Source organism: Dasypus novemcinctus, chromosome 4, assembly GCF_030445035.2.
Source record: "Dasypus novemcinctus isolate mDasNov1 chromosome 4, mDasNov1.1.hap2, whole genome shotgun sequence".
NCBI lineage: Eukaryota > Metazoa > Chordata > Mammalia > Cingulata > Dasypodidae > Dasypus > Dasypus novemcinctus.
In genome coordinates this window covers 133,409,576-133,424,924 of record NC_080676.1, presented here as the reverse complement: position 1 = coordinate 133,424,924, position 15,349 = coordinate 133,409,576, and positions in this window count along the sequence as shown.

Genomic DNA, 15,349 nt, shown 5'->3' with positions numbered 1-15,349 from the left:
CTGTAAGAAGAAATGAAATTGGGATACATAAGACGACATAGATGAATCTGAGGACATTATGCAACAAGCCAGACACAAGAGGATAAATATTGTATGGTCTCACTGATATGAATTAAGTATAAAGAATAAGCACTTGGAGTTAAAATCTGGAGTATAGGTTACTAGGAGATAGGATGAGTGCTGAGAAGGGGTACTAATACTTAATACATGTAGAATTTTTAATTAGTTTGTGTAAGTGTGGAAATGGATAGAGTTGATGATAACACATTATAGTGAGTATAACTAACATGGCTGGCTTATAAATGGGATTGTGGCTGAAAGGGGTAGTATAGGAGAGCAAATATCAATTGAAAGAAATCTAGAGAATAATCTAGGGACTGAATGACATAGTGAACCTGGTGGTTGATGAGGACTGTGGTTAACAGAACAAATACAAGAATGTTCTTCTATGAACTAGAACAAAATACATCACTATTACGAGGCAGTAAGAATATGTAACGTAACATATGGACTATAGTTAGTAGCAATTTGGTAATATTCTTGCATCAGACAAGATGCAAGATACCTGTCAAAAAGTATATATTTGCTAAGGGTCAATAATATGGGAGTATGGGATTTTTGGGGGGGGCTAACAAAAATGTCCAAAAATTTGCTGAGGCTATGACTTCACAACTCTGTGATCAAAGTGAGAGCTACTGAGTATACTTGGATGAATTGTACAATGCATGGGACTGTATAACACATATGATAGATGATGGGCTGTTTTTAGCAATACAAATATGAGAGTGTTCTCTCATGAACTATAACAAATGTATAATACTAATACATGGTGTTAATAATAGGGGGTTGTATGGAAAAAATATACCAAATATAAACTATGGACCATCGTTAGTAGTAGTATTTTGATGATTTTCTTTCCCTATCTGTAACAAATGTTCCACAGCAGTGCAAGGTGTGGGAGGGGGTAACGTCTGGAAATTCTGCACATTATGCATAACTGTTTTGTAAGTTTACAACTTCTCTAATAAAAATTATTATAAAAAATATCTGTGTAGATATATTCAAGCTCTTTATAGGAATAGAATCTAACATGGAACTGCCCATGGAAATAATAATAACAATAATAATGATGGTAACAGGAAATCACAATATGAAAGAAATAGGAAACTAGATTTACAGAAGTATGTTTCTTTAATATGTTACTTTGTACTGTAGAGTGGCAGAAATTGTTTTTTTCAGATGGCTTGTTTGAACTAAAATAATGATAATTGGCTGATTAATCTGGATCTCTAAATTTAGGAATCAACTCTATGCTGCATTAGCTGCTCATGGAAAAGAAATAATATGGGTGCATCACTCAATAATAGCATACCCTTTCTTGCATCCTTATCTAATTATAATTTTTATTAGTATAGTGGTTTTCCCCAAAGCCAGAGTAGGGTAAGAAACAGGAAAATAAATAGATGACTAATAGACTATAAAAGTTACTTCATGATTTAAATAAAATCTAATCTTATAGCAAAAAAGTAAAGTTTCTAGATCATTGGGGAACACTGTCATTAAACATATGGATTAGAGTGACAATATATAGCATGGGAGATGAAGAGAAAGTGACATCAAAATAAAAGAAGAGGAGTGATACCAAAAGAGAAGGTAAGAATGAATTTTTAAATCACACAAGGTAAAAGAAACAAAAATGACCTAGAGAAACAGCAGTTCTACTTTAAAAAGCCATCACCAAATAAACTACACTGCTTCTAGAATTACCTTCCTCTCAATTTAGCAGCAAGATGTTGGTTCATTGCACAATACTCCTGAAAAAGGGATTGAGATGGTTTTTAAAGATATCTGCTTAGAGCAGAAAATGATACTCAAAAGAGACCAGTTTAAAGTAGATTTCCAAACATAGTAGGAATCCTTCAGGTACAAGGTGAATATCAAAAGTCTGATTTTGGTTAAAAGGAACAAAACAACATTTTTAAAAGTTCTTAATTGTTAAAATCAAATAGTGGTTGGGTTTACATAAATAAAATGTAGTTTTAGTGACTATAAGAGTGACTATATGAGATATAGACATTTTATCAATTCAAAGTACATAGAAATGTTGACAACTAGTTTTAGTTTCCTCAGGCGCTCAAGCAAAAGACATGGAGTAGGATGTCTTAAGCCATGGGTATTTATTAGCTCATGGTTTTAGGGGTAGGAAAGGTCCAAATCAAGGTGTCATCAAGGCCATGCTTTCTTCTCAGAACCTGGCATTCTCTGTCTGGCTGGCTTCCAGTAATCCTTGGTCCTGGGATCCTCTGTCACATGGCAAAGCATATGGCAGCCTCTTCTGGCCTTTCCCTTCTCTTTTGGGTTCTGTTGACCTTCAGCTTCTTGTTTCCAGTGGCTTTCTCTCTACTTTTCTGAATTTCATTCTGCTGATAATAGACTCCAGGAATAGGATTAAGACCCATCCTGATCTTAACTGAAGTAACCTCATCAAAAGGTCCTACTTACAATGGATTCATAAGCACAAGAATGGATTAAGTTTAAGAACATGGTTTTTTTTTTTCTAGGATACACAAACCTCTATACCATCACAACAGCATATAAAAGTGTTTGCTTATGAAATAAGGTTTTTGTCTGTCTATAAAATAAAGATACACATTTCTCTACAATTGTGAAAGTAAAGGATGGCTGTTCAGAAAATGTAGAAAATGTAGAAAGTCAAGTCAGGAAAGAAAGATCACTTGTCATCACACACAACAATCAGGCGGGGAAAGGTCTGACTGTGGGATAGATTAGGTGTTTTCAGAAGTGAGGTGACTGCATAGACTGTAATCTTCCATCCTCAAATATAAATCTCCTGAATAAACATGCTAAAGATGTTAAGAGGAATTTATATTATGAAAACAATAAACTGATGCAGGCATCATTTGAGCAGCTATTGACAGAAGTGGCAGTGATGTAGGGAGATGCTGGAGAAAGAATCTGGGTAAAAATGGAGAATAGAGAGGAGGGGGCAGGAGATCTCTGGAATGTATTTAAGTGGAATGCTTACTAGCTTAGTGAGCCTCAGAAAGAGTTTAGCCTCCCTAGTGAGTCTTGGAAATAAAGTAAAATTGATTTCAATTAATATGCAAGATGGCTACCTATTTGAGGTTTGAGCAGGAAACAGTCTTCTTGGTAGAACTGATTCAGTAACAATGGTTTGGGATTTTGGAAGAGTACAGTGCTTGGAAAAGATATCACACGGAGGATGTCAGTTACATAAATGATGGTTCTTCCATTTATGTAACTTTTACCTTGATTCCCTTCGCATATTATGTCCTCAATTTCTGTTAGTTCCCTCCCATTTTTATCTCATATATGTTATATAGGGCATATATAATAAAATTAATGTATATAAATATATATGTAATAATTCTAAGCAAGTCACCTAATCTTATGTTCCCTGAATTTCCCCACATATAAAATGATTATAACAATATTTAAAGGCATCTTTTCCAGGAATCACATACCTGGCAATATTTGAGGTTCCTATAATTAGAAATTACAAGTGAAAATTCTTTGTGTTCCTCCCAGGAAAGAGTCAGATTAAAGCCAGCTATGCTACTATTGTATATTTAAAGTGTCTTCTTGCCTCTGCAGGATTTTATGTAATCCAAAGTACAGGCAAGAAAGGAAAAATAATGACCTAAACAGCAAAATAGCACTTTAAGCTTAGCTCCATTACATTACTTAAAGTTCCTCTAAGAATAATAGGCACCAAAATAGTACAAAACAATCTCGACATTAAAGGATCATACAATATTCATTATATTGGCTAAAATAATGCATAATAGAAGCATTCAGCACTTTCTACTCCCTTACACTTCAGGTATGGCTGATAGCTCTTGAACTATTGTTTATGAAAGCACCAACTTTGAAGGAGATAATATATATTATTAAACCATTATCCATGTATCTGTCTAAGCCATTGACACTTGAAAGGTCCAGTAGAGTTCAGCTTAGATATTTCAATGAAGTTAACCATTTTGAATCCTATTCTACATAATAAATTATCTGAAACATCACAAAATTGGAACAGAGTTAGTTTTATTTTAAATTACCCTTTTATGTTAAAAACAAAGAAACCAATTATAGAAATATCTATAATATCAACCTCCTTTTGATCACTAGTTAAATAACAACCAGTGTACAGCTCTGTGTCAACAAACATGAAAAAAATGACAAATGATTTGATTCTTACTTCTCACTCTAATATGCCCAAAGAAAGAAAAGTAAAATAAAAGAAATAAGCACAAGTATTGTGGATTGTTGTGCATTCTAATTTATCTAATTAAGTGACACCTTTTTGTATACTAACCTTCATATTCTTGATTCAGGAAAATTAAAATTATAAAATAGCATGGGCCCTCAGAGTTAATTTTGAAGAACCCAAACCACAAATGTTAAATCAATACAGGCTATAGTATACTGTGAAGCATTGCATTTTAGAGACTTTATATAAAAGCTCATTTTGTATTACATAAATCCATCAGTTTCCAATAAAATTGAATATTATTTTGAAAATCTAACATATAGTAAAAAATGTGTTAAGCAATTACTTCCTTAAAGTGTGATAGGGGAACTTTAATTTAATGAAATTATCAGGATAAAATTCTGTTTTGCTTTGATATTATATTCACCATTTTATGTAGTAACTTTTTTGCACTTTCAGTGCTTTCCTGAAATAATGTTTACTGGATGTATCATGAATAATTTTTACCAAGATGATTCTCCTGCCTATATGTGCTCTTAGAACAAGTAGGAAATCATAAGAAGGTTATCCAGTATATCATCACCTAGAAGGATTTATCCCAGGTAGTGAGCCATATCATAGATTGATGGAATTGAATATGATACTTGAGCCCTTTCTCCTTTCTAAATCTAGACTTTTCACCGAAACACTACAAGTAGTTATTATTAATCCAGCCTCTATTTGAACATCCCTAATAACTGACTGTTTGCTATAAAAAACACTCTCACCTGTAAGTCAAGCGTCTAAATGTCAGAGGTCCAGTCTTCAATCTCCCACCCTTTGACCCTTTTTTTTCTTCTCTAAAAGGAGTGTGTAAGAGAGATAAGTACTAAGGTCCATTCTGGGTCTCTGATTTTCTGAATATCTCACTCTCTGAGAGGTAGGATTCTATTCAAATTTTGTACTCCTCTTTCTTGTTAGACTGGCCTTCCTTGGGTCCAGTTGAAATCTATCTCCCAGTAACTTCAGCAACCATTCACTGAGTTCTCTCTTATTTTTCAGGGTCTTGGTTGGATCTGCATCCTTACACTGCTTTGGAACAAGTTCTTAATTCTGACACTCTTTAAGAGCCCAGGCATTCTTATTTATGTGTAGCTTATTATTCTTTTGATGAAAGTGAAGTCAACCTTTGGCTCTCTTCTTAAAGAAGTTAAAACAAAAGGGACCATCAAATATGCTCTCTGCTGGATTGCACAAACTATTATGTTTGATGGAGTAAACCCCCATCAGTAGGCATGGAGATCACCTGGAATGTCCAGATGGTTCCTCAGAATGGGGGTTTTCAAAAGACGATTGCTAGACATATGTGTCTGGTTAGAATGTTTAACCTTCATGGTCTTTAATCATGTAGCATTATGTGAAATGCCACTGCTTGATGGCTTGATGGAGTGCTTTGAGGCTATGGAGTTTCCCGTCTCTTGACCACTACCAGAGGCCCTGCAGCTACTGGGAATGTGGTCCTTACAGTCTTAATGCTTCACTCTTGTGCCATGAGAAAAGAGGGCAGGTTTAAGGAGCATGGGTTTAAGGAGCCCACTGATGAATCAACTGAGAGAGACAGAGACTAAGACAGAATGATGTCACTATCTGGAATGGGCAAGCACTAGCAGAAGAGAAATGCCCGAAGTGCTATCATTCTATCACAGTTCTTTTCTGTACTGCTGATAATCTCAAAGATCTTCTTTGCCCTCAAAATAAATTCATAGACAGAAGATCCCTGCTGGATTTTTGGTTCTCAGAGGGCAAAATTATATTAATATTATCTGTCATGCTGATGAAAACAATGAAGATGAAAAGCCAGTAGTTCACTTAAAGATAACAGAATTCTATGGGAAGCAGTTTAGTAGTAGGAGATATTTGAATCAGCCTGTCCCGAGACTGAGAACTGTCATTTTAGCTGAAGCAAGTGTGTGAACTTCTCTGGAACTCAGTATTCTCATTTGTAAAGTTAGAATAATTTCAGCTTGTGGTAAGAATTAGATAAGACTATGAGGGCTGGTTATGGTGGCTGAAACCTGGTGACCACTCAAGAACAGATTATTAATTATTTATTATGATAAGAATTATATATTGGTAAGGATTCTGGTAATGCTTTAGTAGCAGAACTTGTCCTGGGCCACTTCTGTGTGTGCTGCTGACTTTGCTTATGTGTGGTGATCATTTAGGTCATTTCGATATTCATCAATCTGACATGAAGTCTTTTCTGACTCAATATTTATGAAAAAGAAAATGTTCATTACCAAACTGTCCCTTGCGATGCTTCAGAAGAGCACTGAGTCTTGATGGGAACATTTCTTGCTCACTGTACAGAGTTCCATCCTATCCAAATAGAAGCACATGAGCTCCCTTTCATTTATTGGGGTCAGCGTCTTGTTGCTGAAACTCTGGAAAAAGAGCGATATGTGGGTCTGTGCTAGCCAATTTGGCAGCAAGCTCTTTCAGTCCACTTGGCTGTGCACATTCTGTCTGAGTTTGGGAAGATCTGTCTGCTTTTCCTTTGTAGGGAGGCTATGAGGAATGAGGCAATAGATTTGTCTTATAAAACAGCCTGGAAAAAAATAGGCCATGGCCTAACAAATAATGAGCATTACATGGCCTCCATCCAGGAAGTTTCTGGCTACAGATAGGAGGACAGGTTGAGCCGCCTTCTGATAGATTTTGCACTAATTGTCCTCTTCTCTAAAAGAAGTTCTATTTAAAATAAAAGGTAGTAGGGGAGGGTAGGTGGGGGCAGGCAATCATTATATAGTGTGAGATCCTTCTTTAGAAGATCAGTATTATGCAGATTGAAAGGTCAATGTGAAGTCATTTGTCCTAAAGTGTAACAGTAAACTATACAATCTCTATATATGGCAGTGAACAGGTACAGGTTTGACTTAGCCTCAAATGCTCCTCATTTGAGCCTAACCTAATTCGTTTCCTTCTCATAATAAAACTTCAAATGCCTGTATTATCCCTTTTTTGCTCTTTATCTGCACAAAATCCTTTATCTGTATAAAATCTCCCCACTGCAGATTACTTACTATATTTTTCTCGTTGCTTTTCTCTTTTTTTTTTATCAGCGAGGAAGCCTCAGACATGAACTATTTCTCTCTCTGTACTCCGCCCCTCTCTACACATTTTAATTTCCTTTCCCAGTGATGACTGAGTGGTGTCTTCTCTATTGGGCACTCCTTGTCATTTTGGTTTAGAAGTCAAAGAATGAAAGAGGCTGAAATATCATCAATCTCAAGAAGCAGTAGATCTGATGACTCAGCATCTGCACCAAAAATATTGTTCTGAAAAAGATGCAGTCCCCCCAGTCACTGGCTAGCACACGAAGTTTAAATATTCCCTGGGTGTTATCCCCTTAAGTCCTTTACTGCCAGGGCTGGTGGTGATGGTCATGTCCCAGGTCCCCATTTCTTCATCTCACAATAATGGGCCCTAAAGCTGCTCTCTGGAGGTACCCTGAGATAAGAGCAATAATGAGCCCAACAGCATCACTTCCTCTTCTGTATTCTGTGACATTCTCATCTCAGCAGACTGTGTCTGGCAGACGCACAATGAGACCCTGCATGTGTCAGAGAGATGGATGATATCTGCAGTGTCTGCATCTTAACGGCGACTCTATGAGCTCCTGCTGAACCTTACCTCGGGGATGTTAGCTTCTGTGCCTCTGAATTAGAAAGGCAAACCTCCCCCTTCCTAGAAATGTCTTATTTTCTTCTAATACAAAATATCTTAATGGAAATAATGACATGCATTAGCTCCTTTGATGGATAGCACATTGTGCTTTCATCCACAATATTACTGATGCTCAGACTCTTTGTTTTGGTTTCCTTGCTCTGTTGTTATTTTTTCAAAGCCAAAACAAAGAGAATGCCAGTACAGGTAGTATTTCTTTACATGCTTTTCACACATCTTTGCTTTTTTCACCTGAATAGAATTTGGGAACAAATTAATTACAAAGAATATTAATGAGCCCCTCTTTCCTGATTAGGGAAATGGTCAGTTAATTTTGCAAAAGCCTGTTCTGATCTATGATGGTTGGTCTCTATTTCAACATGGAGTCAGTTTTAAACCATGCATAAAAGTGCATGGTGGGTCTCTGGTCATAAATTATCAGAAAGGATGATGGAGTTGCTAGGGCCACTAGGACATATCTAAGCAAAATGGTCTTGTGTGGGAGGTGAACCAAAGGACTAAGCAACCAATATTTCTACCATCTTTTTTCTAGGACTGGCTTCACAGGCATGTAGCCTGTGTCATCATAATGGGGGCCCTGTGCTTTAAAAGGCCATATGCTTGTTTTGATGCTCTGCTGTGCCATCTTGAAATTTATAATCATCTGTGAACAAGAGGCCCTGTGCATTCACTTTGCACAGGGCCCAGAAAAGTAGGTAGTCAGTCCTATTATCAGGCACTGCTCTGTGCTTTACAAACAATATAGAATTCTAGAACGGGTCTTTCTCCTCAGTTTTTACTGAGGTACAGCAGGATAGATGTCAGGATACCAAAGTGAGCATCTGAAGCCTACCTATTCCACATGAAAATTATCTGGGAAGTGGCTGTGAGAACCTGTTCCATATGTCTCAGACCCTCAGTCAGAACAAGGGTCTAAAAGGGTTGAGCAAGAAAATATTTGTGAAGATATCTCTGATGGGTGCAATTCACTTGCTGAGTACCCCACCCTTTTGTGGTAGGGAAAGTAAGGGTATAAGGAGATCACAAAAGACTGGTGCCTTACTTATGCCTTAGAAAGCTTTAGTGGACGTGACTTAGGATCCACCTTATACTTGGAATATTTTGAAGTTAAGAGAAGGAATAAATGAGGGATCCAAGGGAGGTGATCCAGTTTGGGATCAACTAAGATTGATACCAGAGTTTACTATGGGCTATATGAAAGAGAGACCTGATATAAAATTGCTTTAGGTCTTCTTAGGTCTTCTGAATTCTATCTTAGAGTTGATGGGGCATGAGGAAACCTCAGCAGAAGGATAATCATCCTCTCCACAGGAGCTGAGGTAGGAGCTGCAAAGTCCTGCAATAAAGCCATATCTTCTAGGATCAAGGGAAACATGGGAAAGAGGGGTCCAAAGAGAGCATTTCCAGAGACCCCTAATACAACCACCTGTAACAATCTGCATGGCCTTCCATCAAAAGCTGCCATATTTACCTGTCAGACCCTGAAAGCGTAAAGGCACCCAGGCATAACCTCTCCTTGGTCTCCAACTTTGTTCCTATAATGTGACTGAGGAATGGGAGGGATGGTGAGTAGGGTGGATAGAAGGACAGAACCCTTGGATCACTGTAGGTCCCAGCTGAAGAAGCGTCAGCTGGTTAAAGGGTAAAGACGCGTGTTAAATCAAGTTTGGGGTTTACATTATTATACCACTCTGATCACACTGATCACTCTGATGACTGAATTGAGCATGCATTTTCAATCTAAAGCAGTAGTTAGACTCCTGTTATCTAACAATGAAGGGAAAAGCCAGGGCGAGTTGCCTGAAGAAGGTTATATCTTCCGCTATCCTTTTAAACTTATTCAGTGATCACAGTGTATATACACAATGCTTGTAAACATATTGGTCACAGCATTATTGTCCATTTAATCTAACAAATGTCTTGCACAAAGTATTATATGTATTTTGGAAATGAGAAAACTAAGGAACTGAGAGGTTAAAAGGCCTTGCAGATTAATACATGATGGAGCTAGAATTTTGAGTTTTGAATGTTTCTTAAGGTTTGTTTTCTTAATCTTTAGACTGAGTCTCCCCTTAATTATGAAAGAAAGAAGGAAACGCCGTTTATTAAGTAGTTTCTATGAGCAGAAATAGTGCTAATGGCCTCAGGTGTATTATGTTATTTATTTCTATAGAAGCCATGTGGCTTCTATAAGAGAAAGCTAGTATTTAGAGGGTTTCAGTAACTAGTCTGAAATCACATGGGTAGATCTTGTCTGCCTGACACCCTAATTTTTGCCATTGAGAGAGAGAGATGAATGCTCACTTGCTTTCTTCTCAGATGCATCACATCTTTATTAAAGGTAAAATACAGGGAAGCGGACATGGCTCAACTGATCAAGTGTCCGCCTACCATAAGGGAGGGTCCAGCGTTTTCCATACCCAGGGCCTCCTGACCCATGTGATGAGCTGACCCACCTGCAGAGCTGCAGTGCGCAAGGAGTGACGTGCCGCTCAGGGGCGCCCCCATGTGGGGGTGCCCCATGAGTGCGCCCTGCAAGGAAAGCTGCCCCTCATGAAAAAAGCGCTACCTGCCCAGGAGTGAGGCTGATGCAGCAAGATGACGCAACAAAAAAGATACGCAGTTTCCCAGTGCCACACAGAAGAACACACAGCAAGTGGACACAGATAGCAGACAATGGGGGGGGAAGGGGAGAGAAATAAAATAAAATAAATGTTAAAAAAAAAAAGTTACATACATATGCAGTTGTTCTGATTATGTGCTTTATAGTAGGTACAGAAAACAACACTGGAATCATTAGCTACATATGGTTCCACCAAGACCTTACCATAAACCTGAAAAGAGAAAACTAACACTCATGACAACCTTAGCCAAGAATGAAGAGACCAACTGTGTGATATTCACTCTAAGAAAAGTAGTAGTGTTAGAAGGACTACTCTCCCCTCTGTCAGGGAATATTCAGAGAAGAATTTATGGAAGAGGGGAGCCATTAATAATAGTTTTATTTTAAAAGTTTGAAAAGAAAAAAGAAGGTTTGAGGTGGGGGTGGGGGTGGGGGAGGAAGGCAGACAAAACAAAGTCAGATAATTGGAAATAAGTGTAATGGAGAAGGCAGGGAAAGTCACCTTTTAAAAAAGAATGTTATCTGAATGGCAAAGAAGATACAGCACTTCTAAGGGACAACAATAGAAGGGTAAAAGAGGACATGGGGGTTTTCCTTTTGGAGCAATGAACATACTCTAAAATTGACTGAGGTGATGAGAGCACAATCCTGTAAGGAAAATGAGAGCCACTGATTGTACACTTTGAATGGACTGTACATAGCACAGGACTGTATAACACAGTGAATCCTGTATTGGAAGAGGAACTATGGTTAACAGAACAAATATGAGAATGTTCTCTTATGAACTCTAACAAATATATAATATTAATACAAGGTGTTAATAATCGGGTGGGGTGAGGGAAAATATACCAAATGTAAGATATGTGCTGTACTTAGTACTAATATTTGACAATCCTGTTTCATAGTTGGTAACAAATGTTTCACAACAATGCAAGGTGTTGGTGATGGAATGATGTATGGGAGCCTGTAAGATGATATGCATGTTTGTTTTGTAAGTTCATAACTTTTACTATACACTTATTGTTTATGTATGCTCATGTATGAATTATATACCTCAATAAAATTTTTAAATGAAAAAAGAAAAAAAGGTTGCTGCTTGTTTCAGAAAGAGGGAAATACATTGGGTCTATGTTATTTATGGAAAGATCTGAAGTCAGAGTGATGTATATAAACATGATATGATAGTTTCTTCATCATGGGATTAAGCAATAAAAGTTGAGTTTTAGAAATGTTTGTCTGCAAGCGGTGAGCTGACTGGGTTGGATTAAGAAAACAGTCAGCAAATATGACTGTTGTCCTAGCAAGATACATTGCTTAATTTTAGGATTTTCAGAATGGACTTATATATTCTCTCACCTTCCTTTCCCAAATGGGAGTAAAAAGCAATGACAGTGGGAGTAATATTTCAAGAATGTATATCTACAAACTATAAGAGAAGATCTACAGCCCTGAAACAAAGCAGGGAGTTTTTAATTGTTGCATATTAAATAATGCATATAAAGCTCATAGTTCAATGAATAAAAATAAGAGCAAGGCACATAGAAAATTTCCAATATTTATAAAAACAGAGAAAGATCATTCTTGTAATATTGACAGGCATGATGTGGGGGAAATGCTGTGACTAAGATTCAAAACGATCTGTTTTCTTTTGAAGCATAATATTATTATAAAGAGAAAGCTTCATTTTTTCTTAATGTTTTAAAATCAGCAGACAACTCTAGCTTATTGCCGACTGCTCTTGGAATATTCACAGGCCTTGAATATTCAATGAGCATGGGAATATTCAAAGAATATCCCATGAATATGCTGAGCACTTATGGATAAATGATTTCTATTTAAAATCCTTAACATTCTTCTTAAATTTGGAATGCTAAATCAAACTTGTCATCAAAGGCTGTGCTGCAAAATGCTAGGATGCCATTGAATAAGGTAACGATGGGGCATGAAGGAGACTCTTATCTTGTCCAAATCTTCTCTTACATTAATTGATAACGAGGTCTGGGGTGGACAGAGTAGGCGAGGGTATGAGTCACTGAATGTAGTTCATTTTCCAAATCTCTAACTGGCAGTATCCATATCATGGTTTCTATTTGAAATGTTGATGATGGAGGAAGCATTCCTAAGAGTGGTTGTAAAGGATCAGCCAATAAAGTCTGAATTCCCCTTTCCTTTCTAAACCTCTTGCCTAGTGTGTCTCTGACATGAAAGAGATTCAGCTCAAAAAGGGAGAAGTAAGGTTACCTAGGATCCCAGACAAATTCATGTTTGCTTTATTCCTTCGAATGATTTCTTAAAAATTGATCTTTCTATGGAGGCATTTTTTAGAATAGTAGGATACCTTATTGAGTAGTGTCTGCTGGGAATTTTTGAATGCCCCCTCTTCCCCCTCACAGTTGCTCAAGTCTACTTGGGATTTGTACCAGACAAAACCATGTGATAATATTTTTTAGTTTTCTCTGGAATATTCTATTTCCATTCTAAGGAATTATAATTTGTTTGAAGTAATGAAATATAAATGTACCTGTGGAACCACATGTTAATTTGTGTTCTCACTTTCAAAATCACTTTTGTTTGTTTCTATACAAGTTATCAGTTATACCCACTTCATCTATGTGGGTATAACACTCATATGGCCGATTACTTCTAAGATTTACATCTAGAATAAATACATATTGGTCTCATAAATCTGCTCTTGAATTAGTAATAGATATATTCAATTATTTAGTTATATCTAAAAAATTCTCAGGAATGTCATAGGTAATAGTTGGCAGTTTTACTTAAGTTGAAATGATAGATCTCTATGAAAACTCTCTAATTGGCTCAGACATTTTGCTCAAAATGTAATACCTCATAGGTCTTAATATTTCATAGTTTTTCCTTTTCCCCCAAAGTGAAATGAGTCAAGATTGAGATAATTACTTTCTTGAACAATCTAACAGTGCAAATAAGTATTTAAGTGCTGCTCTCTAAGGTAGTTGGTGGGAAGTGGAAAGAATGGAGTAGCAGTGAAGAACGTTATTAAAGCATAAGGGATTTGTTCTAATGAATAAGCCAGGAGAAAAGAAATCCCAAGCCTAACTGACACTTTTTTAACTGTGATGCTTTGTTATTGTCACTCTCTCAAGTCACTTTCAGTCGCTTTAAAATAGTTAAGTCACTGTCAGTAACTTGTTATACTACAAAAAGATTCCTTTCGTTTTTTGTAAATATTCTCAAACCAATGAGAAACCCTCTAAAAAGAAAAGATCAATGCTAATGACATTCTGTAATATAATTCTTTTCCTATCATTTCTTCTCCACATTTTTTCATATCGTATTTCTTTTCTCCTTCCAATACTACTGCTGATGCAATGTTTGACACTAATAAACATTAGGAGTGACAAATTAGGTGGCTCTTTACACAGGAAATAAAAATTCTGGGCCATGCAGAATTATGAGGGCAGAAACACAAATTTAGAAATTATGTTCAAATTAAGGTGAGTCATGCTAATATTATGAGACACAATTATATACTTTGTAAAGTACTTTATAATTATCCAAAGTTATATGTGTGCATGTGCATTTTATATAAAAATATACTATTTTATTCATGGGCCCAGTAAATATTTATATACTACCTACCATATGCCATCACTATGTTTGGTGATAGGAGTATTATGATTGGTATTGACTTATTTTGCCAGCACTGCTCTGACAAATACTACATGTGGCAATTTGAGTTTTTGCAGACCCCGGAGTGTTCTATTCTAAAAATAAATCCATTCCTGTGTGTAAACCTATGATAGATGGGATCTTTTGATTAGATCCAGTTAAGGGACCTTCCTTTGATTAGATCTCATTAGTAGGGCATGACCTAGGGTTGAGTCCTTTATAGACGAGGAATAAAAAGTCACGATACAGAAAGAAGGCCACAGAGACAGAGTGGAACCCAGAAGCTGAATCAACTTAAAAAAATTTTTTTAAATTTATTTATTTTTCCTCCCTTCCCCCTCCTACAGCCCTGTTGTTTCTGCTGTCTGTGTTGACTTCTCTTCTCATTTTCTCTCCTCTAGGATTCACCAGGATTCAATCCTGGGGACCTCTGATGTGGAGAGAAGTTCCCTTTCAATTGTGCCACTTCACTTCCTGGTCTCTGCTGTGCTTCACCTTGACACTCCCCTTGTCTCTCTTTTTATGCATCATCATCTTGTTGTGTGACTCACTTGTGCGGGTACTGACCACTTGTGCTCACCATGCAGGCACTCGTGCAGGCACTGGCTTGCCAGATGGGTACGCTTTCTCTTCTTCCTTTTCACCAGGAGGCCCCAGAGATTGAACCCAGGTCCTCCCATATGGTAGGCAGAAGCCCTATCGCTTGAGCCACCTCTGCTTCCCTGATTAAATTTTTATCATGTATTTCACCACCTAGAGGCATGGGGTCCAAAATAAGAAATGAGTTGTTATAAAAAATAAAATTATATACCTTGCATATGTAAGTTTGTGATATGAGTAATACCCACTGGAGGGGCCAGGGGAGGTGTGATGGAAAAGAATAGAGAATTAGAGATGAGAAGAGTAAGAGAGTGAAAGGTGGAGACAAATAAGTTGATGCAGGGAAGGAATATGTATAGAAGCACAGAAGTGATTCAACATATTTCTTTACAGTATATACAAAAGCATTGTAAAAGTTTTGAGGATATAGGAAAGAACATAAATGTTTTCTGTCCTCATGGAACATATTTAACATTGAGGATTGAGGATTTTAATAAAAT